Source organism: Pteropus vampyrus, unplaced genomic scaffold, assembly GCF_000151845.1.
Source record: "Pteropus vampyrus isolate Shadow unplaced genomic scaffold, Pvam_2.0 Scaffold105, whole genome shotgun sequence".
In the NCBI taxonomy this organism is placed as follows: Eukaryota; Metazoa; Chordata; class Mammalia; order Chiroptera; family Pteropodidae; genus Pteropus; species Pteropus vampyrus.
This window is the reverse complement of record NW_011888886.1, coordinates 2,739,663-2,746,524: the sequence shown is the minus strand read 5'-3', so window position 1 is coordinate 2,746,524 and position 6,862 is coordinate 2,739,663. Positions and strand designations below refer to the sequence as shown.

General features: G+C 54.8%; 1 long non-coding RNA gene across 1 annotated transcript; it reads left to right on the top strand.

Annotated features, from left to right (window-relative positions):
* On the top strand, positions 1-5,658 carry LOC105295449. The gene is made up of 3 exons (XR_002781558.1): positions 1-57; positions 878-1,958; positions 5,219-5,658. It is a non-coding gene; the product is annotated as an uncharacterized LOC105295449 (long non-coding RNA).
* Positions 5,659-6,862: the final 1,204 nt, after the last annotated feature.

Genomic DNA, 6,862 nt, shown 5'->3' with positions numbered 1-6,862 from the left:
GCAGCTGCTTCCTGGTGAGACCTCTCTCCTTGACTTGCAGATGGCCACCTTCCTCAGGTGACTTTTTCTCTGCGCTCACGTCCTTGGTATCTCTCTACATATAAGGACACTCATCCTATTGAATTATGGCTCCACTCTTGTGACTTCATTTAACCTTAATTACTCCTTTAAAGACTCTGTCTCCAAATACAGTCACACTGGTGGTTAGGACTCCAACATGTGACTTTTGGGGGGACATACACACACACTGTATATACTCACATACATTATATCTAATGTATCTCTCTCACACACACACTGTGTATACTCATGTACATTATATATAATGTATAATGCACACACACACAGAGAACCAGAATCTTCCTTTTAGCGAAACCCCCAGATCTGTGTGCACGCCAAGTTGGGAAGCATGACTACCCTCCTTATGAGACCCCTTCAGCGGTATCGAGTCTCTTGGCGTAGTGGACCACAGTGAGTTTGAAATGCAGCTGATCTTCAGAGACAGCCTGGCTAAGTGCTGGCATGTCGTCTTGACAGGTAGCAGCACTGAAGATCCTGTTGCATCATCTTATAAAAATGGAAAGACCTCAAGAGCAGGCCACCTCACATTCACCGCAGCCCTTGGGGACATAAGAGTCAACACCACTCTTTGGGTCACAGATGTGCATGCTTGGGAGCGAGCTTGCTATGGTAAATTCAAAATGTGTCCTGGGTGAGCCACCCCCAGGAGACATGGTCCTAGGAGGCAATAGAATGTTCTGGAACTTTGAGGGGTCAGAAAGGTCTCTAGCGAGATGAGTGTATTGGTGAGGGTTGGTTACAGACAGCAGAATCCTCCTCTTTGGTTGGCTTAATTATTCTTATGTCTTCACCGAAGGACGAGGAAGCAGATTTGAAGAAGCATCTCTAAGGAACAACTTTCAGAAACTCACTGAACAGTCGCCCTGGGAGGGAGCTGCTGCTGTCACCACCACTGTCGCCGTCACCAGGAAAGCCACCCATTCAGGAGCTGCCACCACCTCTGCCCAGTGTTCTTGAAGCTGGGGACTGACACAGCACCCAGGCCCAGCTGTCACATGAGGTCCCAATACTGCATCTCTGTGCATCCAGAGGATCCTGGGGTTGCACCTTCTGCCTTCTGAGTCTCCTGGGGGTGCCTCTGCCCAGCAGGAGGTAGGTTCCACAAGAAGCCTGACCACCAGGGTGTCTACCACACCTGGCCTCATCGTCAGCTGACTGTCACAGCCAATGGGGCACAGCGACCACTGGGCCATGCCATCAGGACCTGGGATGCTTTGGACAGAAGCTGTGGCTTTTGTTATTCTTTACTGGATGGTAGGGAGTGGTGGGAAATAGGGAAGTAAGAAAATCCAGTCTAAATTGTCATTCTGATGTGTTTGGGTGTCAGCACTGGAGGCGGAGGGCCCAGGCCACACAGGAGCAGTGGGAGTTTGCTCTGAAGTCTCCGCCGGCTCAGCCCTGGTTCCCCATCTGGCTTTTCTCATTGCTCCAGGGGCTCTGTCACTCAGACCAGACAGCAGGCCTCCCAGTACTCAGGAGAGGGCCCGGGACACGGGCTGGGGAGGAGAGGGTGTCTGAGTCCCAGGGCTAAGGGCTGGCACTGAGGGCCAAGGCTGCAGGGAGTGTGGCAGAGACTGCAGGTGAGCCAGCTGTATCTCTGATGGTCTCAGGGCAAAGTGCTCCTGCCCTCCACGGCCTCTCTCCCTACCTCTTCCAGCTTACAATGCTCTATTGCTGCCGCGGACACAAGGAGTCAGCCGTACTTGGCCGTAGACCTTTGTTCATGAGTTGTAGACTCTCTCCTATAGCATCTGAAGGGAGAGAGTAGGAAGGACGAGTGTGCCAGCATCGGCCAGGGAGAGGAAGACATCTCTGAAGAGAAGGATGCAGCCGGGAGGATGCCGGGAACACGGGGGAGGAGCACTTCTGCTGCTTGGGTATGTCAAGGTGCAATTTCCGGTTTATTTGTAAAGGGAATCTAGACGGATGACTGTCCCCCGGGGATTCAGTGAACTCAGCTGATTCTCAGGTACCCCGATTCTGGTGCGAGCTGCCCCAGCCTTCACACACGCCATGAGCATCACAGTGGCCTCCACCCTGGTCAGATTGCTGCTCATGGGAAAAGCAAACTCGGGAAGTAGTGACAAGCAGCAGTGGCAGCTACAGAAGCATCTGGAACCTGCAGGTCCTGCAGTGCGCGGGCGGTTTACTTTGATTCTGTCATTCTGCTTCTCCGTCACAGCAGGGAGGCTGTCCCCATTTCCAGGTGGTCCTGGCCATATGGCGCTGGTTCCCTCTTCTTCCTGCCTGTCTCCCGCTCTGTTTATCCTAGGGGTAGCCAGGACCTGGGCCCTCCCGTTCTGGGGCCCTCCTTAGTCCCAGCCAAGGACAGCAGCTGAGGTAGACTTATGGGAAGAGGATTTCTAGCTGGCTGGAAGCCTCTTCCTGTACTGAAGTCCAGAGCGGGAATGTGGCTGATGCAGAGATGCGGGAGTCGGTGGCGCGCGAACCGCCCCAGTCCTGTCCGCATTGGCCCTTACAGGCTGCGTGACCTCAGGCAAGCCCTTCATGTCCCTAGGCCGAGGTTTCCTCATTCTAAAACCAGGATAATCACACCCATCGCATAAGGTTATGGAGAGGTGCATAGCAGGTGCTCAGTGTGGGGTTGATTCCTACCAGGTGCGAACTAGCAAAACGTCGTTGGGAACCTGTGGGCAAGGGATGGGGATGAAGGGTGGGGGACGGTTGCTCTAGGTGTGGCCAGGCATGGGCCCTGCAGGAAAGGGTGCAGTCTCAGCCTGCACGTCTATCTTCGGGGCTCCTCTGTGTGGGCAGTGCCAGGCGGAGGGATCTGCAGAGAGTACCCACTGCAAATCTCTCGGGCCCATAACAGTATCTCGGTCTGGAAGAACTCTGCCCGCTTCCTGTCTACACGGTTACATGGGACACGGCCTGTCACAAGAGCCTGCTCTACTCAGGCCACGTGAGGAGAGCAGGCAGCGAAGCTGGCCACGCACTGCCTTCTGGGCGACTTGGACTTGAACACTGACTGGTTCCATCACCGGCCTGGCTCTTAAAACAGGGAGCCGCCAACTCAGAGGCACTGGTCGTGGCTTTCCCCTCGCCACCTCCCCACCCCCGTTTTCCTGGGATATTCCCAGACCTATGGGAAGGTTGCAAAAACAGCACAAGGAACACCCCCAGACGCTCTTTATTTAAGTCTGTCTGTTGTTAACATTTTCACCCACATTTGCTTTATCTGTCTCTATTTACATGCCACATACATTTTGTATTATTGACAAACCATTTGCAAGTATTAGTTACGGACATCATGACCCGCTACCCCCCAACACTTCAACATAGACCTCTCAAGAACAAGGGCATTATTCTGCATCACATTGATGTAATTGTCACCCTCTGAAAATTGAACACCGATATATTGTTATTATCTAATGCTTCGTTCATATTGTCTGATATTTAGTCCATTATCCAATATTTAGTCTGCAAAGTCTCTTTCAGAGCTGCTTTTGCTTTGACATGGGAGCTGGTATCCCCGCCCCCACCCCTTGCTCCGCATGGCCTTGAACCTGGATCATGTCCTCAGCCCTCCTTTGTCTTTTCCGACATTGACATTTTGGAGAATCGAGGCCGGCTCTTTGGCAGAATGTCCCTCGGTGCAGGAGTGCCTGGTGTTTCTCCACGGTCACGCTCAGGTTATGCGAGGCGGGCAGGAGTGCTCCTCCCCGGGTCCCCTCAGGAGGCTCATGATGTCAGGTGTCCCAGTGCTGACGAGGTCATGTTTCATAAGAATATGGTTAAGGAGGTATCTTTCACTCAGTGGTTTTATTGATTCTTGCCTGAACCAGTTAGTTATAAAACGACGATTTTCTGTTTTTATCATTTACTTTGTATTCTTCAGTAGAGAAGAGTGTTTCTTCCTCTACTTAAAAATTTAAACAAATATCAGTCTGAACTCATGGATTCTTTACTGTTAGTAATATTCTTTGACGGCAACTGTGGGCACTGGCTTTGCTTCTGAAGCTGTGGGTGGTGGGTTGCCCTAGGTAGAGTCATATTTGAGCATCATTTGGATGCTCAAATCATGTCTCCGTTCTGTTTTGAACCCATCTTCACTTCCTGGCACAGGAAGAAGCTCCGGGCTCACCTCGTACATTCCTTGGGTAGTGGTTATGTTTTACCGCATGGAAGCAAAGATGCTGGTTCTGCCAGTGACGAGAATGAGGCAGAGGTGCTCAGAGCAGCAGCGATAAAAAGTGAGGAAAGCATCTTTCGGGCTTTGCTACGGCTCGTCAGCCCCGATTACAGTCCAGGCGCCCTGTCTCCTTGCTTATAAAGCCCTTTGCCTTTGCTGTGCTGATCGGCGGGCGTGGTGCCCACTTCTTCTCCTTGTTCCGGCCCCAGCGAGGCAGGAGGCTGGTTGTGGGCTCTGGCGCAGGTGTCCTCAGTCCTGATTTCCTTGCCTCCCAGTGGGTGACGTGGCCACCGCATGGGAAGGTTAGAAGCAGGCATCCTCTTGAAATGAAGGCGGATGTGGCAGGGAGCGGAGGGAATGGCTGGCTGGTTGTGGAGGGCCCTCCGATGAGGCTGCTGCTTGCAGGGGAGAGTGGCCAGACAGGGGGGCTGCAGCCCGCAGGAAGAGGCTGTGCCCAAGGGCTCTCTGCCCAGACTAGTCTGTTTGCTGCTCCTCTGCCCGGAGCCCTTCCGGGCCCGGTCTGCCCGCCCAGTGGAGATACCTCTCCTTCTCTCTGGGTTTTCCTTGAGGACTAGTCCTTCTGCAGAAGGACTTCCTCCCTGAACCTCCTCGCTGGGAGGTCTGTCTTTTCAATCCCCACAGACAGGCATCAGTCTATACCTCGTGTCTAAGCTCCCACAGGCTGTGGGCTCTGAGTCGCCAGCTCTGGGGTGGGGTCTGGTACAAGGTGGAGCAGGTGCCTGGCTCTAAAAGGCTTGTCTAGGCCCGAGTCTGGAGCCCCTTCAGTCGAAGGACTGCATCTGCACACAGCTGGAGACCCAGGGCTCTATTTCAGGTGTCGCTTCAAGCATTTTGCAGAAAACTGGTGTCCAAAGCTACTTGTGGAATTGGTCAGATCCTCTGCTTTTTGGTTGGGATCACTACTCAGCCAATATTTGCCCTGTGACCCTAGCACAGTGGGAATAGCATGCTTTCTTGTCCTAGTGAGGCTGGACTTGACCATGGGACTTATTTGGCTGATACAAGGTTGGCAGATGTGGTGCACGCAAAAGCCTTCAACATGCTTGCACGGCTTGGTTTGGCCCCGGGGTGTGGTGATGTGCCATGAGAACGTGCCGCAGGAAGCTCTTGGTCCAAGAGAAGAAAAGACACGTGGACAGACTTGGACCCAACCCGAGGCCTGGAGCCAAGTCCAGCAGGGCCAGCCAAGATCAGCCGACCCTGAGCTCCATGCAGACCTGTGAATGAGAAATGGGGTGATGGGTCACATTGCAGGATGTAGCCACCTGCCGCATCCCAACACTGCGTGACTCAGTGCCCATTGCACGCCCAGAGAATAGCACGCGAAGCTGGTGACATCCTTGGACTCTGTCTCCCCTCCCCGACTCTACAGCTGTGGAGACAGGCCCAGGGAGGAGAACATGGCATGGTGAGTCAGGCGTGGGATGGGATCCTGGACATGGAAGGAATCCAGACCCCAGGATCCCGGGGGCGCTGACACCCCCTTGGGTCCCCTGCTCAGCTCCAGCCTAGCCCTGCCCTCCCTGACCATCACACGGGTAATGACAGAGGTAGACAGAGAGAGAGATTTGGAAGTGCTACGAAGCCGCCTTGAAGATGCAGGGGGCTGAGGGCCACGGGAAGTGGGCAGCCTCTAGAAGCTGGAAAAAGTGAGGAAACAGATTCCTCGAGGCTTCGGAAAGGAACGCAGCCCCGACGACACCTCGACGTTAGCCCCGTGGAACACATTTCGGATCTGTGGCCTCCAGAACTGTAAGGAGACACATATGTGTCGTTTTAAGCCACTCGGTTTGTGGCCGTTTGTAGGAGCAGCTGCAGGAAGCGGGAACAGAGGCACAGAGGGTCCAACCAGCTGCTCAAGGGGCCGCAGCTGCTAAAAGTCGGGGGCGGGATTCGAACCCAGGGCGTCAGCGCTCCTGACCATGGCGCAGGCTCCCTCCACGGGCCCGAGAGGGAGTCCCCACCCCTGCCACTCAAATTCCTTAGGCCTTTTTATTGGCTTGGTTGAAACGGGGCCAATGGGGCCTTTTTGGGTTTTGGTTGGGGTTGGGGGGGGCCAACCCCTTGCTGGCCGGTTTTGGGCGGTTGGGGGGGGCGGGGGGCCGGGCGGGTTGTTCCGGCCCCCCGGTTCCCGGCTTGGGGCGGCCGGGGGGCCTTTTTCTTGGCGGGCTGCAGCTCATCTGCCAGCTTCTTCTTCCGGGCTCCTTCCACGAAGAGGGCGTCCAGGCCGATGAGGGTTTTCCCCAGGGCCGTGTCCACCCTGCTGCCCACGACCCGGTTCGTGGAACTGGGGACACGCGCTCCGGCAGCTCCTCCGGCTCCTTTTGATTGCCCTGAGGAGAGGGGACAGTTCACGTCACACGCGGTGTGGGAAACCCCTAACATGCTGCTTCGCATGTGGTGGCAGAGCCACAGGTTTGGCCGGGTTTTCCGGTGAATTTTTACTTGAAGTCTAACGTACGGAAAAGCCCACAAATCACAACTACAGCTCCACGGACTCCCACAAAGTGAACGAGCCTGCGGAGCCCCTCCTGATCTGGACACAGAACACGATCAGCCCCCAGACGCCTCCTTTTAACCCCCCAGCCACCGTCTTCGCCCCCAAGG